This window comes from Sinohyriopsis cumingii, chromosome 11 (genome assembly GCF_028554795.1).
Source record: "Sinohyriopsis cumingii isolate HCF-2022 chromosome 11, ASM2855479v2, whole genome shotgun sequence".
NCBI classification, from domain to species: domain Eukaryota; kingdom Metazoa; phylum Mollusca; class Bivalvia; order Unionida; family Unionidae; genus Sinohyriopsis; species Sinohyriopsis cumingii.
In genome coordinates this window covers 111,589,385-111,608,629 of record NC_142971.1, presented here as the reverse complement: position 1 = coordinate 111,608,629, position 19,245 = coordinate 111,589,385, and the positions used below count along the sequence as shown (strand labels likewise).

General features: G+C 38.2%; 1 long non-coding RNA gene across 1 annotated transcript in view; it reads right to left on the bottom strand.

Annotated features, from left to right (window-relative positions):
- Positions 1–16,838, bottom strand: part of LOC149789305 (uncharacterized) — a 30,382-nt gene extending 13,544 nt beyond the window's left edge. Inside the window, exons 1-2 of the long non-coding RNA XR_016424479.1 lie at positions 16,699–16,838; positions 12,575–12,651 (exon numbers count right to left, since the gene is read on the bottom strand). This is a non-coding gene — a long non-coding RNA (uncharacterized LOC149789305). The remainder of the gene's footprint in view (positions 1–12,574; positions 12,652–16,698) is intronic.
- Between the last annotated feature and the right edge of the window lie 2,407 nt (positions 16,839–19,245).

Genomic DNA, 19,245 nt, shown 5'->3' with positions numbered 1-19,245 from the left:
TCTTCGACACCTATTGCTGGCCGCACACGCAAAGCATTGCAATCCAAGAAAATACCCCAAGAGAAAAAGAGTAGCATCCTCCAAGAGTGGGTGTCTTATTAACACACCAACCAACACAAAAAAAATGGAAAAAGTCTTAGCCAGCATTTACTACGATCCCTCCCATCCTGCAGGTTACGCAGGAGTTCAAAAATTGTATCGTGCTGCCAAAACGCGACTGAAAAGTCTCCGTTTACCTCAAGTGCAACGATGGTTACAAGAACAAGCTACCTACACTTTACACAAACCCATTCGACGCAAGTTTGCCAGAAGTCGCACCCGAGTGGAAGGCATCGATCATCAATGGCAAGCCGATTTAGCCGATGTCTCTCATTTGGCCAGCTACAATCGTGGCTACAAATATTTGTTTTGTGTCATCGACGTCTTTTCCAAATTTGCCTGGGTCGTACCCTTGACTTCCAAATCGAGCAGCGAGTTAGTGCGAGCCCTGCAACGGGTGTTGAAACAAAGCGGTCGTCACCCTCTTCGATGGCAAACGGACAAAGGCACCGAATTTCTCAACCAAGCTTTCCAAAAAGAATTAAAGAAACGTGACATTCATTTTTTTACCACCGAGAATCCCGAAACCAAAGCCAGCATCGTGGAACGTTTTCAACGCACTTTGAAAGAACGCATGTGGAAATATTTTACGCATCACCACACTCTGAAGTACATCGACATCTTACCGCACCTGGTGCAAGCGTACAACCAATCTTACTATCGAAGCATCGGACGTGCCCCGCAAGACGTGACTCCCGACAACGAAGTGTTGGTGTTTGAGCGCCTGTTTGGTACGTCCCCGACGAGGGCTCTCCCCAAGAAAAGTGGAGAGTTGGCCCTAGGAGATTGGGAGCGCATTGGCAAAACCAAACGCACTTTCGACAAAGGTTACTTACCTAACTGGACGACCGAATTGTTTCGCGTCACTGGACGAGTGCATGGCCGTCATCCTGCCGTCTATAAATTGGAAGACATGAACGGAGAAGTGCTCAAAGGAACGTTTTATTTGCCCGAGTTACAACGTGTCACCAAAAAAGAAGACGACGTGTACGACATCGAAAGCATTCTCGAACGCAGAACCCGTAAAGTGGGCAAACGACGTGTCAAAGAAGTCAAAGTACGTTGGAAAGGATATCCACCCAGTTTTGATTCTTGGATCGACGCTTCGCAAGTCATCGACTATAAAAAGAAGTGACCATCATGCCCTTTCACACAGCAGACGCAGCTACGTCGACCACTCCTCCTTCACCTAGTTCTTCTGTGCAAGATTTACAAAAACAACCCTTGTGGGTGTGGTGTGGAGAACGTGTGCCTAAAACGCAAATCGTCTTTTTCTGCCAAATCTTCGTGGTGTATTGTGTCATCGGGGCAGCCATCGCCAATTTGAGTTTGGAACAAGGAGACAAACAATTGTGGACCATTTTATTGAGCAGTTGCATCGGTTACCTGCTTCCTAATCCCTCCCTGAAATTCACCTCGAACGGGAACCCCGGGAACCTTGTGTCCAGTGTCAGTGCCAGTCACCACTTCAATCACAACCAGAACCCCATTTTAGACGGAGACACGCCTCTGACGTCCAGTAACCCTCGGACAGCCACAGAACTCTGGAATTATGAGTCACCAAAACTAATTTTACTTAACTTTACCCAGTGACAGTTCCATGGAGGTGTTTCCCAAGAACACGTTGTGCTGTTACACGGCCAAATTACCTCAGGCCATCCAGTTAGATCACGAAGCCCATTGGGAAGTGGCTTTAGTAGAAATGATTCACCCGACCCAAGTCCTCAATGTCCTTCCCAATCAAAATTTTTTTGATGTGGAAGTTCATGACGAGCAAATGCAACAGTGGATGGATAGCAATGTCAAATATGACAAGAAAACCCGTACACAAAAGTACACCACCTATCACTTGTTCATTCCCCCAGGCTATTATTTTAGTGGTCAACATTTGGTCAGCACCATAGCCTCCAGGTTTAATGTCGTGTTTCTGAAAGCTTTGGAGCATGTCAACAAAAATGTCACCATGGAGTACCACAAAGCAGCTCATCGCTTCTTGATGAAATTTGAACGGAGTAAAATCGTGTCCATTTTATTTTGTCCTGAATTGTATGACATGTTGGGCGGAGACATGGACATGAGAAAGACGATGATCAAGAAAAACGAATTACCCATCGTTTACGACAACGAGTCTTTTAGCAAGTTATTTCGTGGCCCGGTAGAACTGAACCAAGGACTGAATTTGATGTTCGTGTATTCCGATGTGGTGGAGTACAACGTGGTGGGACACACCTCCGTACCGTTACTGCGTGTCATTCCTTTCAAAGTGGATTCTGCCACAGATGCTGACGAGGAAGGTGGAAACACTTACCACGTCCACCGCGAATTTGTCCATCCTCACTATTTGCCGGTCAGTAAGTCGTATTTGGACACGGTCAACATTGCTATAAAAGGAGATCTGGGACAAAATATTCCATTCACCAAAGGAAAAGTCACGGTGAAACTCCATTTTCGAAAACGGTTCTCTCACGACTCGTAAGTAAGTCATGTATCCAGTGTACCGAGGGGTTGCTCGACAGCGAGGACACGGTTTAGGAGACATGTTAAAATCGGCCTTTCGTTCGGTGGCCCCAGTGTTGAAACCGATGGTGACACGCGGATTGCACGCCTTGAAAGATGCGGCACTGACGCAAGGCAAAGAATTTCTCCAAAATGTCATCATCGACAAACAAAACCCTAGAGAAGCCTTCATGAGGGCAGGCAAAAATGTCTTGCTGCAAACGGGCAAAGACATTTTAGGCCAACGAGAAACACCTATAAATGCCCTGCACGCTACCGAGTCAGGCATTCAGCAAGGACAAGGCAGAAAGAGACGACGAAGAAAACACCCTTTCACCAGACTTCAAGCGAGAAAGGCCAAGAAAAGAAGAACCGTTCGAGACTTAGACGTTTTCGATTATTGAGAAAAGAGACAAAAAAATGATGCACCGAGAATCTTGCGCTTGTTCCAAGACGGAACTGGATCTGTTTGCCATGCCCCCCCCCCCACGATGATGACGATGCAAGAATCCCAGTGGGTGGAATTTCACCCCGTCTCCTCACTGACCGATTCCGCTCCCATCGAGTTTGAAATCAAAGGACAGCCCGAAGATTACATCGATCTGAATAGCAGTTACTTGTACCTGAAAGTCAAAATTCTAGATAAGACTGGAGGTGCTATAGACGATGAAGCAGTAGCTCCCGTCAACAATTTCATGCATTCCTTGTTCAGTGGAGTGGACTTGTACTTGAATAACAAACTGGTCAGTAGCAGCATGGATACTTACCCTTATCGTGCCTACCTGGAAAATCTCTTGACGTACGGAATAGATGCCAAGAACACTCATCTCAATGCCTGTGTGGTATGGAAAGCTGACGAACCTACCAAGTTTGAAATATTGGAAACTGATGAAAAGAAAGACAACAATGATGGATTTGTAGAACGAAGAAAGAGAATCACGGGAGCCGACACAAGTTTAGAACTGATGGATCGTTTGCATTTGGACATGTGGTTGCAAGAAAAGTATTTGCTGAACGGGGTGGATGTCCGCCTGAGACTGAATCGTAGCAGTGCCGCTTTCCATTTGATGGCTGATAGTGACGGTTACAAAACCAAAATCCTAGAAGCCAGACTCTACGTACGCCGTGTGGAAGTGTTACCTAAAGTGGGAAACGACATCAGTCAGACGTTGAGCAGAACGACTGCCAAGTATCCCATACGACGCGTGGAAGTGAAAACCTTCACCATTCCCAAGGGACAGCGATCCATGATCGAAGATCATCTGTTCCAAGGACAGTTACCCAAACGTTTGATCGTTGGTATCGTCGAGAATACAGCCTTCAACGGAGCTGCCGAAAAAAATCCTTTCTACTTTCAACACTTGGCGTGTCCAAAATCGAAGTCAGTCGCGATGGCAAGACCTTGTGTACCCGACCTTTCGAACCTGACTTTAAAAAGAAGAATTACTTCAGATCGTACTTGTCCTTGTACGAAGCCACCGGACAGTTAGGAACCAATACCAGTCACGGTATTACGTACGAGGATTATGCAGGAGGCTATGCTTTGTGGGCTTTCGATTTCACTCCAGACCAAGGCAGCGACGAGGGACATTTCCACCCTATAAAATCCGGCCAGATTCGTGTGGAAATTCAGTTTAAAGACCGAGACCCTGATGAAACGGTGAACGTCATCCTGTATACAGAATTCGATAATACCATAGAAATCAACAGTTTGAGAGAAGTCATCCTAGATTACTAGAAACCATGGAAGACTGTTATCCCTCTTTACCTAGTGGAGAAACTTTTAGTGTTGCATTGTTGTTAAAAAATGTTAGAGTTGTTGTTTAGTGTTAAGTGATTTTTGAATAAAAAATGTTGTGTTTTGAAAAAATTGTTTGATGTTATATTGTTGGATTATTGTTAAAAAATGTTAGAGTTGTTGTTTAGTATTAAGTGATTTTTGAATAAAAAATGTTGTGTTTTGAAAAAAATGCCTTTGTCTTTTGTTTAGCTATAAGAATGTTGGATTGATGCTCTTTCATTTCTTACTATCCCTCTCATGACACTCACTAAACGTTGTGACTCAAAAACCGTGTGGGGGATGTTTTCCTTCACGTCCGCGCTTTGACTTTAAGAACCGGAGTTGTTTCCAGTCTAACCATCCATTGTCGACTCATCCTCCTAAGAAGATGTGCTCCAAACTAGCTAAACTCAACGAAGCCTACGTGAATTTGCATAGGGTCAGACACAGTCTGATACCGAAGCCAGAAGAAATAGAGAATGTGAGAATGTTAAAAATCACTGAAGACCTGATAGAAGAGCTCTTCAGAGAAAAAGAAGAATGGACAGAGAAGTACAGACTTCAGAGACAGCAGCAACAACAACAACAAGAGCAGCAGCAGCAACCTGAAGCTGACAGAGGCTTTGTCGATTGTCGTATCGACACCAAAGAGTTCTTCTTCTCTTTCCGAAGAAGCAGACCTATCGCCAGAAAGTCTATCCTCAGAGGACATCGCATTCTTAGAAACTAAAAAAGAATGCCATAGCAAAACAAAAAAAAACAGCCCTTTTCAGGGCTACCCAATACTCTAGAAAAGAAATAACAATCGATTTGCCAATGTGTGTAGGTAGAGTAGTGTGAAAATAAACACTAACTCTTTTTTAAAAAAATGTGAGGGTATGTGTTTGTGTGTTTGTGTTTGTAAGTGGTTAAGTAAGTTGGTATGGATAGTAGATTAAAATGATGTCTTTTTTTTGGTGTTTGAGGTGTAGATTTAGGGGTTAGATTGGATTGCTTTGCGTATGTGGATAGTCTATTGAAGTGATTTATAAAAAATTTTAAAATAGTGATGGGTAGCATAAAAAAGTGAGTGAGTGTTTCTTTTAGGTCCGCGCGTTGTTGTTTTTTTTTGGTTATGATCTAGGTAAGATCAATTTTATGTTTTTAGGGGGATGCTTTCCATCACGTCCGCGCTTTCACTATAAATTGAAACTCGTTCGGCAGTCCAGCTACCCTTGTTGATTGATCAACACCAAAAATGAACACGAGACTGGAGAAACTGTTGGAACTTCATGTGCATCTGGAATATGCCAGGCGCATATTAAATGAACTGGCCGCGGAAGCCATTGTGGAGGAGGGAAGGATAAGAGAGGAGGAGGAAAGAAGAAACAAAGAAGAGGAGGAGAGAAGATATAAAGAAGAAGAGGAAAGAAGATACAAAGAGGAGGAGAGAAGATACAAAGAAGAGGAGGAGGAGGAAAAGGAGAGAAGAAGAAGAAATTTCAGAATCCCAGAGAGCGAAAATTGGGATTCTGAAGCGACATATCCTGCCTCTGCTCTCTCCCCCAAAAAGGTAAAAAGTAACTGGGGGACAAGATGTGTATGCGGCGCCAGGCCTGGAAGGTGCCACCATTAACCAGGTGTCCATGAAGTTCCAAACAAAAAAAAAACAGCCCTTTTCAGGGCTACCCAATACTCTAGAAAAGAAATAACCATCAATTTGCCAATGTGTAGGTAGAGTAGTGTGAATATAAACACTAACTCTTTTTTAAGATAGTGTGAGGGTATGTGTTTGTGTGTTGGTGCTTGTAAGAGCTAAGGTATGTTTGTGGGAATAGTAGATTATGGGTTTCTTTATTGTTTCTTAGCGTAGGTGAAGAGTATAGTTAGGGTTCTGTAAGCGCTCACGTACGATTGTGTGGATAGTAGAATGTGGATTTTGTTTATTGTTTCTTAGCGTATGTGGAGAGTATAGTTAGGGTTTTGTAAGCGCTCACGTACGATTGTGTGGATAGTAGATTATGGATTTTGTTTATTGTTTCTTAGCGTATGTGTTTGTGTGTTCGTGTTTGTGTGTTTGTGTTTGTACCTGCTCACGTACGATTGTGTAAATAGTAGATTATGGATTTGTTTATTGTTTCTTAGCGTATGTGGAGAGTATAGTTTGGGTTTTGTAAGCGCTCACGTACGATTGTGAGGATAGTAGATTATGGATTTTGTTTATTGTTTCTTAGCGTATGTGGAGAGTATAGTTTGGGTTTTTATTATATGAAATGAGAAAGTATAGTTTGGGTTTTATTATATGAAATGAAAAAGTAGGGGATGTTTTCCTTCACGTCCGCGCGTTGTTTGGTCATGATCTAGGTAAGATCAATTTTACGTTTTAGGGGGATGTTTTCCTTCACGTACGCGCTTTAAGTATAAGAACCCACAGTATTCGTCGTTCAAACCATTCTGCAAAGAATAAAAAAAGAAGATGGCTTCTAACCAAATGGACAAAATACAAACATTACAAGACGTTTTAGACAACTTAGGAATGATGGAGCAGATGTTGATAAGACTGGTTGAAGACCATTATTCCTATAGTCCCCATCGTGTAAAGATGGAAATTAATAACTTAAAAAAGGTAAAGGACAAGATTAGTGGTGTCATGAAAGAGATAAAGGAGGAGAAGGAGGATGAAGAGGAAAGAATAAGAATAAGCAAATGGAACGAAAAGATTGAAAAAGAAGAAGAAAATGAGAAGAGGAAGAAAGAAGAGGAGGAAGAGAAGAAGAAAGAAGAGCAGGAGAAAAAGAAAGAGAAGAAGAGAAAGAGTGTTGGAGATAAAATAAGAACTTGGTGGAGAAAAAGAAGAAATTAGAAGCAGAAGAAGAAGAAAACCCAAAGGCCCTTTTCAGGGCCAGCCATATTTCTCGAAAAGAGATAGCCTTTCCATTGCCTACCCCTTTTTAAAAATTTCTTTTTTTAAAAAAAAAAATCCCATATTCAATTCCCCTTGTCCCTAAACAAGCCCAAACTCTATTCCCCATGTTAAATTCCCCTTGTACGTAGAGTGACCCACGATTTTTCGCCATGTTAAATTTCCCTTGTACGTAAAGTAACCCACGATTTATTCCCATGTTAATTCCCATTGTACGTAATCTGACCCACGATTTTTCGCCATGTTAAATTCCCATTGTACGTAGAGTGTCCCAGGGTGGTTTGTAATGCTAATTCCCATTGTAAGTAGGGTATCCCCATTTACTACTTAGGTTACATTATCTATTTTAAAAAATACCTATACATATAACGATAGCCATAATCAAACTCTTTAATAGGATATGGGATAAATGCCAACTACCCACCAAATGGAAACAGGCCATAGTAATACCAATCCCCAAGCTAGGTAAAGATCCCAACAACATAAATTCGTACCGACCCATCTCCCTTACAAACAATATTTGCAAAATAATGGAGACAATAATCGCAAATAGGTTAAAACACCATCTAGAAACCAATTACCTACTCTCCATAAAGCAATGTGGCTTTCGGAACAAACGGCCCACCACTGACCAACTTCTCAGGTTGGAAACAGATATCAAACTCGCTTTTAACGCTCATAGGAAAACCGATCGCAACCTCATAGCGGTTTTTCTAGACCTAGAAAAAGCGTTCGACCAAGTATGGACCAATGGACTAATGGTCAAATTAAACCAATTTGGAATAACTGGACGCTTGCTCAAGTGGATTGGCGATTTCCTCACAGGCCGGAAAATTACCACAAGATTAGGCAACACCCATTCGAAAGAATTTTCACTTGAAAATGGAACTCCGCAAGGCAGTGTAATAAGTCCCTTACTATTTAAACTAATGGTAAACGACCTTGTCCTAAATACAACCTCGACAAAAATAAACTTGTCACAATTTGCAGATGATAGTGGCATATGGAGGAATGGAAATCCTGACAGTAAAACAGTAGTTAAAGAAATCCACCAGAGCCTAGACAACATAGGGAGATGGGCGGACAAATGGGGTTTCAAAATATCTCATGAAAAAAAACCCGTGGCAATCATATTCACCCCCAAACGAAATAACAACCTAGTCTATCCAAACTTCTATATACAAAATCAATTAATCAAATGCGTAACAGTAGTAACATTCCTAGGAATGTTCTTTGACAACCACCTCACATGGAAACAGCACATTGAACAACTCACCCAGAATTGTAACAAAGATCTCAATTTACTAAGGAACATCACAGGGACTGACTGGGGATCCAACCAGGAAACCCTCCTCACGATATATAAAACCCTAATTAGATCAAAACTGGATTACGGTTGCCAAGCATATAACTCGGCTAAGCAACCTGTACTACAAAAACTTGACACTATCCAGAGAAAAAGCCTTACTATTATGCACAGGAACAATCCCCTCAACATCATTAGAAGAACTACAAACACTAACAGGAGAACTACCCTTAAAATTATGTAGGCAAGAACTGCACCCCCGATACTCCATTCGATTAGATACCCACCCAGACAACCATCCCACCAAAATAGCTATAAACAAGTGTAAAGTTGTCTTCAAACCCAAAATCATACCCACCAAACCAAGTGGCAAAGTAATCCTTGAACTAAGAGAAAAGATACCTCTACTAAAAAACAGGTTACAAACAATACAGACAAGAACAAATCACCATGGTTACAAAAACCACCAAGGATTAACCTTGAAGCTACCAAATTAGGCAATAAAGAAGGACAAGAAAACTTACTAAATCCTGTACTGGTAAATGAAATAAACCGTCACGATTATCATGAATATCGCATTGGATCTATTACGTGTACAGTCTTCAGATATACATATGTAAATTACGATGGATTTGACACAAAGTTCAAAATGGGAACCATTATCTATCATGTAATGATTTTCGTCATTTTCAGTGAATGTTTCCTAAATATTAACACACCTGTTTCATTGCGTGCTGTTTAATACACAATTTAGTTTGTGAAAGACGATTGCAAATTGTGATCTACTCATCTAATAGATTTTACCATTTGAGTCTTTAAAAGACTGTGTAATTTGCGTCTGTTAAAATCTAATTAGCTTAGAAAACATTTGCAATCAAACAGTGAGAAAAAAATTATTTTGGTATTTGCTGAAAATATACTAATGCTGTAGCATTATGAACTATCGTATTCATTATTGAGAATCATCATCAATTACTTGAAACGTTGAAAATTTTGAATCCGGTATGTGTGTACTGCGCATCTGGAAGTATTGTTTATCTATTCATTTGTTGTTGGGGTTTTTTAAATTTTATTTTCTAACCATTCCAATGTAAGATATCATTAAGAGTAATTATTGGTTTCAGTGCTTTCACTGACAGTTAACAGGAATGATGGATAAGTTTCAGCAAAACTAAATATTTTATCACGGACACTGTTTAACAGTAAGCGCGGAGTAGGAAAATTTGCTATCACATAAAAGTAACTAGGCTAAATAACACAGGAATTTTCAAAGGCTTTAATAAAAACTTTTAAACTTTACCGAAAGAGTAAATTCAGTAAAATTCCAATGTAAGTTCTATACAGCAAATTGTATCATTTTAAGCTTGTATCCTTTCTTAAATCCATTGAAATTTGTTTCTTTAATATGTTATGACGAGAGTAAGCATAACAAACAACTGATGCATTATAATGCTGTTAATCTGTATAATTCTGGAATCTCCGTTTTTCAGTACGCAAAATAAATGTTTACGGCCGAGGACTGATCATCATATTGGTGATATACATTAAGTACATATACATTATCATCTTCAGATTCGTCTTCTAGGCTTAAACCCATGTCTAGTTTCTAAACGTTTTTCAGACAACATTTGTGCAAGCTTTTATCCAGTTGATGCAATATATTTATTACACTTTTTTTAAATCAATATATATATATATATATATATATATATATATATATATATATATATATATATATATATATATATATATATATATATATATATATATATATATATATATAAGTATTATCCTTTGTGTATTTATGTGCGTTTTATCAAAGAGGACTGAATCTACTTCATTGTTTCCATTTATAAAATGGTTTCGAGTCTCGGTCTTGGCCAATGTGGGTTTGTGATAAAGCTTGCCATTAGCTTCTCGTAGGTCAGTGGTTCTTTCAGGGGTTTTACCGGGCTCTTCCTCCACCATTTATACTATGCTTTTTAAGATGTCCTTTGACAAAACTGATTGCACATGGATATTTTTGTCTTCACATGGTTTGTTTCCAGATTTTCAAGGGCGAAAATATCCTTAAAATTGTTCTGTCGTGGAGTACACGGCCCAGTTTATCCTGCCCTTGCCTCCAGCCATTGTCAGTCGCTTCGGCTTACTGGATTATTTTATAGCAAGGCGCTTTGTATTACAAATATATTTTATAGCAAGGCGTTTCGTAATACAGATAGATAGATTAAATTTAGCTTTATTAATGTAGTTGTTGTTGTCGGGTTTAACGCCATTTTCCAGCACAAGATAGGCTATACATGGCGGACAGTATAATTGGTGGAGGAAGAACCCTGGAAAACCCCGGGAAGAACCACCAACCCACGAGAAGCTACTGGCAGGCTTTCTCACGTACCAACGTTAGCCGAGGCTGAGACTCGAACTCACGCAGACAGAGGTGAGATGGCAGTGATCCGTAACGGCGAGCGCTTTAGACCACTCGGCCACTCGGGGCCCCCTTTATTAATGTATTTCTTTGCATTGGTGTCTTAATTGCCTATTTCATGCGTCTGTTTTAGGTAGTGATTTATTCAGCGAACATACATTTAGGAACAAATTGTAATAACAAAATATGTTTTCTTATAGTAGTAAGACAGAGAAGAACGGCACTTGCAATTTTAAAGTAATAAGGAGGTCGAGTAAGTTTTACGTGACAATCATATAGTTTAATACCTTACAAAATTTCCGTCCTAATCTTTTCCATTTGTTTCAAGAAACATTTATTACGATAATCGTATTAAAATTGTACAAACTGTGCTCGCTTAGGATAAGCTATACTTTAATATATATGTTATACTAGGATAAGGAACGGGGAGGGGACGATGTTGATTAAAGAAAATTTCGTTTTTAATATGTAATAAAGCATCGCATTATTTACTACAGGGTCATTCACGGCTACTAAAAGGAAAACGGAACTCAGCTGAAAGCGAAAAATGTCCTCTGCCCTCGTGAAACACATTGTGTGCATTGTCAGTTTGTGTCCTCTGAGAAGAAAAGACATTCAATGACATATGAAAGAAATAATTATGTATGGGAGAAGTAACCAGCCTTAAAATGAATATACATGTATCTATCATCTAAGAATATATTCGTCTATTTGGTTTTCTTTCTATGTATTAATGTAGATATCGATCCATCGATCTAAGCACTTACAAAAAATGTATTACCCTAAGAAATGCAATCTATATACCTCAGTGACTGAGACACAAGTAATGTATGACACGTGTAGAACATACCGACCAATCAAAACAAACAACGGATTAAATGCAAGATCACAAGATTCGGGAATTTAAATGACCAATATGTTAATCATTAGTGTAGTCTCTATCTTGATCGATCGATCGATATAAATAAATAGGTGTACCTATCTATCTATTTACAGTAACATCAGAAATAACCGTGGAGAAGTCAACTATTTTTTACCGTACGTAAAAACGAAAATGCCAAAGAGATTAAATGCAGAACGAGAAAGAGTTATAGTGAACATCAGGACAATCAGTGTGACCCTTATGAAATGGTATCCCCACAAAATCGACTTTTACACCCAAGATCTCAAAATGTATCCCCAGTGACCTCTCCGGTGGCCTAGTGGTTAGAGCGTCCGCCTCAGATGCGGGAGGTCGTACCAAAGACTTACAAAAATGATACTAACATCTGCCTGGCTTGGTGCTCAGCATTAAGAGGTTAGTGTTAGGACTGGTCGGCCTGGTGTCAGGATAATGTGACTGGTTGGGACATCATGCTACATGTCTGTGGCATGATGCCCCAGTGCTAGATATCACTATAAATTGTCACACTGCAGACATCGTAGCGATATGACTGAAAAATTGTTAAAGCTACGTTAAAAATCAAAATCACACACACACACACACACTGTATCCCCACTAATAATTTTTATTTTACAGTATGTATATATCCATGCATGCATTTCGCCCACGTTATTTTGTAATACCTTTTCATGGCACAGGCGACGCGCATCAGAACACGTTGTTGAATAAAGCCCTCATACGTAAGATTTGTAAACACTGCCTGCAAAATGAATGATTAAATTAAAGATTTGTCTTCAAACTGGGGACAACTGATACAATAATTAACAACCAAAAATGTTTTAGTTTTAGTTAAAACTCGACCAATTGCTGTAGAAACAGTCACTTGAATTATCAAATAGTCATAATTAGTTCGAATGGAAAGGAAGAAACTTCTGACAAAAGTAAATACTATTTTCAAATTCCTTTCACTGATTCAAAACAGAATGTGATTACAGATGGTAGGACTTAAAGCTGATTACTTCCGTTGCCGGTCAGTTCATCCGTCATTCATTTGATCATCATCATTACTTTCCCTTTAATTTACAACCAGTTTTTGTGACTTTACAAATTTTTAAGCAACCGGTTTTTGTGGCTTTTTCTACAAATTTTCATATGATGAGCACCTTTGTCACATATATTTTAAAATAGTTAACAATGATTAACCTGAAAATTGTTATTGTTTTTGCGATTATATTTAATAAGATTTAGGCTTCATCGAGAGTAAATTCCTCTTCACTCCAGCAGTTCAATAAAACATGTTTTTACGCATTGCGTGTCCCTTAAAATACAGTTTGATGAACTTATTTCGTTACACCTATCTTGTAACATAGCGTAAAAACTGTTTCAAACCCTATCAGGATTGGAACCACACTCACCTAATACTATCTTTTATGTTGCTTTTATATGTGGTACTTGCCAAATAGTAATGGTAATTTAAAATATTGAAGCTTTGTAGTATAGTGTGTCCCATTTCTAAAGCTTTTCAACGTACAACGTTGCCTTCGTAGCTGCTCAGTTTTCTTTTTATTTCAATTGGTAGATTTAATTGTCAACCGACTGTGTATAAGGGCTCACTAAAATTGTTGCAAATCAGACGCTTTACTCGGCAATGCTATTTAAGAAACGATAAAATTATTCATTGGTCGCTATGTGTATTTTTCGATCAAACAGCTTGGAGTAATTTATATTCGGCCGGAAATTATTGTATTCTTTATTTTGAGTGCAAGGTAACGTAGGACCCCCGGCATAAAATAAACTATCCAATGACGTTCATCAATTCGTTGTACCTATTTAATGAACGTTTTCTTTTGACATAAGGAAATGAACACATCATGGAAATCACTTGCTACTAATATATACCCATAATCAATCATCACGTAAACACTTTACAATCTTCAAGAATAAGAGAACATGTGATTTATTTTAAAGCTAAGAAGAAAAATATTGTGTTAGGTATGTCTAGGCCACTTAACTCTCTGACCCAATTGATTTACTCTGGCTCCTTACAATTAAAATATTAAGGTACGTTAAGGATTTCCTCTTGCTAGTATGATCTGCCTTTAATGAAGCCACTCGCTATATGGAAAGACCTCAAAATAGGAAACGTCTCGTAAAAATGGGATTTGAAAATCTCACACTGTGTCCTGGAGGCGATGTTGATTGAACTAGAAATCTCGGTTTTATTTTGTACAACATCCCTTATATGCAATATAATTATATATTGCTGGGAAAAAGTCATACTGAAAACATTCTTAAGTACCTCACTGTCATACAAATAAATGAACTTGAAAGTTGCTGTTGCTGTTGTAGGGTTTAACGCATTTTTTCAGCACAAGATTGACTATACATGGCGGCCAGTATTAATGATGGAGGAAGAACCCGGGAAAAACCCCCGAAAAGAACCACCGACCCACGAGAAGCTACTTGCGAGCTTTCTCACATACTCACAGTGGACGAACCCGAGACTGGAACCCACGCAGACAGAGGAGAGATGACAGTGATCCGTAACGGTGAGCGGAGCTTTAGACCACCCGGCCACTCGGGACTTGAAAGACTGGAGGATGAAAAAGAAAATCTGCACAAGCAAGAAAGAAAGAAAGAAATACAAAGTGATTTAAAGAAATCAAAGATTGTAATATTGCTGATACCGAATATTCCGCGAAGTTCATAACTATTTCAAGCGAGTGTCATACTAGCAAAGTTTTCTGACATCGTATAGCTTCCTTAGCTTGTTGATCTGTTGGAGTGTAAAATCTGTAATAATATTACGCGACGAAAGGAAGTTTGAAAACAAGGCTTACTTTATCTTGTTTGGCAACGTGCAGTGTTTTCGGATTAAGTTTTGACTTTCGAGGAATAACAAGGTTATATTGTGCACCGGTTTTCTGTTAGCAACACTGGCATTTTTCTATTTAGTTATGCCAAATCAGTTAGTTATACGTGGTATGTGTACCGTTACATATTTCCACTCTGACCTGTCTTGTTTTATTTACGCGTGACACCCAATGCACGTAAATCACCCCATATAATGTGTATCATATCCCCCCTCCCCCGCCAAATGCATAAATACCTCCAACACCACTACCTTTAGTTCCAATACTTCTTAACAAGAGTCTATTATAAATTACAAAGTCTCTGTTCGGCTCACCCCTCTCATTTAACGTGTGTGGCGGGGATTGGGGGGGGGGGAGCGACGTACAGGTATCCCAATGTTGTAAGCTTGAGTTTAAACCCATTTTTCAGCACATGATAGGCTATACGTAGCGGACCGTATATATGGTGGAGGAAAGACCCGGAAAAAAGAACCGGGGAAAACCACCGCCACATGGGAAGCTAATGGAAAACTTTCTCACATACGCAAGCCTGAGGTTCGAACTCACGCAGCAGGTGATCTGTAAAGGCGAGTGAATTAGACTAGTCGGCCACCGGGGCAAGAAAAGAAGTAACACCAAAGTAATGAGAAAATCTAAGTATTTATTTAAAATGACAGTGAAAATCTAAGTATATATTTGAAATGACAGGGAAAATCTAAGTATTTATTTGAAATGACAGGGAAAATCTAAGTATTTATTTGAAATATGACAGTGAACATCTAAGTATTTATTTGAAATGACAAGAAAAACCTAAGTATTTATTTAAAATGGCCTGGAAATGACAGGGAATATCTAAGTATTTTTTTAAATGACAGGGGAATGACTGGGAAAATCTAAGTATTTATTTTAATTGACAGGGAAATCACTGGGAAAATCTAAGTATTTATTTTAAATGACAGGGAAATGACAGGGAAAATTTACCTAAGAACTGAACAACATTCAGATCATTCTTATGTTCTAGTCTGTTATTGTTTTGACCTTTTTCCAACTCAATAACTTTCGAACCTTTTCAGTCCATCTGTGTCATTACAAACACACAAGTGAATAACACGACAAATACAAAATCACAAACAGTTGGAACTAAGTAAGCTCTTTGTCAGGAGAACAAACAGCTTTTAATTTACAAAAGAAACATTATATACAGAAAAGAATGGAAATCTGGAAATCTAGAATTTTACGTGCTTGATATTTTTTGAGTGGCAGGGGTATCTACAACAATAGTTAAAAAATGGAAGAAAGAATCGCTGAAAATGGTCTTAAAATGGGCAAACACAATGTGTATTCTGCGCTGCTGTCAGATCAACACAATTCTATTACAAAAGTCAAAGATGGGATGATTGCGTCAGAAACGCACCAAACTAATATGTTTTAAAATTTGTAAATGTGTAAGTAGACGATTCTAACAAAAGTTTTGAATGACTACTGTATTTTCTATGCAATGTATTTATTATATTACACGAGGCCCCGAGTGGCCGAGTGTAGACCACTCGGCCACTCGGGGTCCCGTGTTGTATAATAAATACATTGCATTTAGATAAGCGCTCTCCGTTACGGATCACTGCCATCTCACCTCTGTCTGCGTGGGTTCGAGTCTAGGATTCAGCCAATGTGGGTACGTGAGAAAACTTGCCAGTAGCTTCTCGTGGGTCGGTGGTTCTTCCCGGGGTTTTCCCGGGTTCTTCCTCCACCGTTAATACTGGCCGCCATGCATAGCCTATCGTGTGCTGAAAAATGGCGTTAAACCCTACAACAACAACAACAACAACATTATACTACACTGGTGAAACATGTCAGATCACACATTAAAAGCGTTCCAAGAAGAGGCTTAAGTGACTCAGTAATGGTTCATATTTCAGACGTATCGTCTCATTCTTAAGACATATCAACATACGTACCTGAACCCGTACGATAGCAAGCATTGTTCAGAAATCAGTAACATATATTGATTATCGGGTATAAATAAAACCCAATCAATTTAGAATATTTTACACATGCTGGCAATATCTGGACATTTTCAGCGTTGCTTCTAACCACATCATCCTATTGATTTTAGGCCCATTGATCTGTTTTACCTCACACGAATTCCTAATCAGCAAAAGCATAGACCTGTATCAAATAAACTATTATGATCGATTTTATGCTCAAACTGCACTTGCGACAATTTTTGTGAATCGAAAATGACCCCTACACAATATCTGTACATAAACGGATCGTCGATCGATTCACGACAAAACTAAAGAAATATTAATATGGATATTTACGTTTTGCACCTTTTTATATACGATTATGCACCCCAAGTGGCATTCGTTTGGGCTTCTTAATAAAGTAGGCACTAAATATTTTATGAAATATGTCAAGGAAATGTAAACTTAAAAGACGGGGGGTGGGTCAAAGTCTATTTTCCTCATGTTATTTCGTTTTGACAATGAATTGGATGACACTGAAGAGAAACAGATTTCCAATTTGTAATATATATATATATATATATATATATATATATATATATATATATATATATATATATATATATATATATATATAATTTTTTACAGGAAATAAATGTTTGATATTTGCGTGATATTCTATTTATAACAGAATTACACACTTTCCAAAGTGATAAGCACAAATTGTATTTTGTAGATATGTATTCAAGTCATATAGCCTAATTTCATATTAAATATACATACGGTGTTTATATCTGATTTTAAACTTGTAACCGAAACTCTCTGAAACAGTGACATTCACCCAATTTCCCCTTACACGAAATCATTCTTGATGGATTATTTTATTATGTGCAGTTTTGCATTTATCTCCTCGTGCACTTTAAATATGTACATGGTATTAGTGCGGGAATCTTATAACAGTTTTCAAGTCCAGTACCAAAAGAATATAAGTCAGGGTTTGTATTGGACATATGCCTTATTTTTTTATCATCAAGTCCTTCAAACCTATATAGGATGGGTATATAAACAGTTTCAAAACTATGACCCAGAGGTGTGAACCAGGTTCTGTGTTGGATATATGCCTAATTTCATCCCAAAGGAACCAATACATATATATATGGTTTAAAGGTGGGTATCCCTATTTAATGGTCAAATGGTAACATTCCCCGACCCCTTTGTTAAATCCTGAGGGTGTGACCTAAACACTCATTATATTTGTTATAACCCTTGCCTGGGTGATGATTCGTGCCAGCATTTAGACGTAGAGAATTTACCCGGATGTTAAATAGACAAGTTTTATATTAATCAACGGTATTCTATAATTCTTCCGTGACACAGCAATATAGAGGTTTTGGTTGAAAGTTCTATTCTCCTCCAAGCTGAATACCTTTTCACAAAAGATTATATTTCACTGAAAATGCTACACTTGTGGACGTAGTCAAAACATTTTAGAAGGCGACAAAAAAATTTCACCACTTTTTTTTTAAGATTTGATATTGCTTTAGAGATTAATGTACAATTGCTATATATTATATATTAAGAGTATTATTATTATTATTATAGTGAAATGTATAGTTACTTTACTGACTGACTTTTTCTATACGATTAAACTTTCATAGAACATGAAATAATATTGATGACATTCGATAAGAAGCATTCGATGCAACTTTTATTTTGCGAGATGTCATATCGTTCATCAAATTATTTTTTCACACTATTTTATGACAACGGCACAAGGTTAAAATCATTTAACTCATTCCGTTGAAACCATTTAAGTGAAAGCATAAACAGTTGTTTCATCTTTCTTAAGGGATGAAAAATATCATTTTGATCACAAAGTTGGAGGTTAAACATTTCAGTTCTCATCTTCTGCTTATACTATCATCTTTTTTATTTGTTATCAAGTGTATTAAAACAAATTTTCTGATTTCATGTGAAAAATTTATTTTTATTTATTTATTCAGGCATTTATCTTTGCTAAGTCAACAAAGTTGACAGGAATTACTCCGCTTTACAGTCAAAGGACGTAGAAGTGAAGAGCAGTGGCAAAACGGAGGAAGCCATCCACTGCGAGAAATTTCAATTATATCAATATCCAATCACGCCTTCGTTAACCACAAAGGAATGTTCTTGATTTTGTGGATAATTGCTTGAATAATGATTTTCATATAATATTTGAACTTATCTCTAACATTTCAGAGGATTCAACAGTTACTTATGAATTGAACTTCATAGTCAGTAGGATTCATAAAGTAATGAAGCCTAAAAATCGATCACACGCAGTGGTAGCAAAGCGTGTAATATACTGACTAAACACACAAGAAGAGCGCATGAATATATCATTAATTCCTTTCTTGTCCTACCAAGTAATAACTTCTGGTTTTCTGTGTATCATAATGCGACCTCAACCAGTCTAATATTATTTACAAAGGCTTGGTAAAGTTTGCAATTCTATATTGGTAAAACCGCTGGACCCATGAACTAGATATATTCTTACCA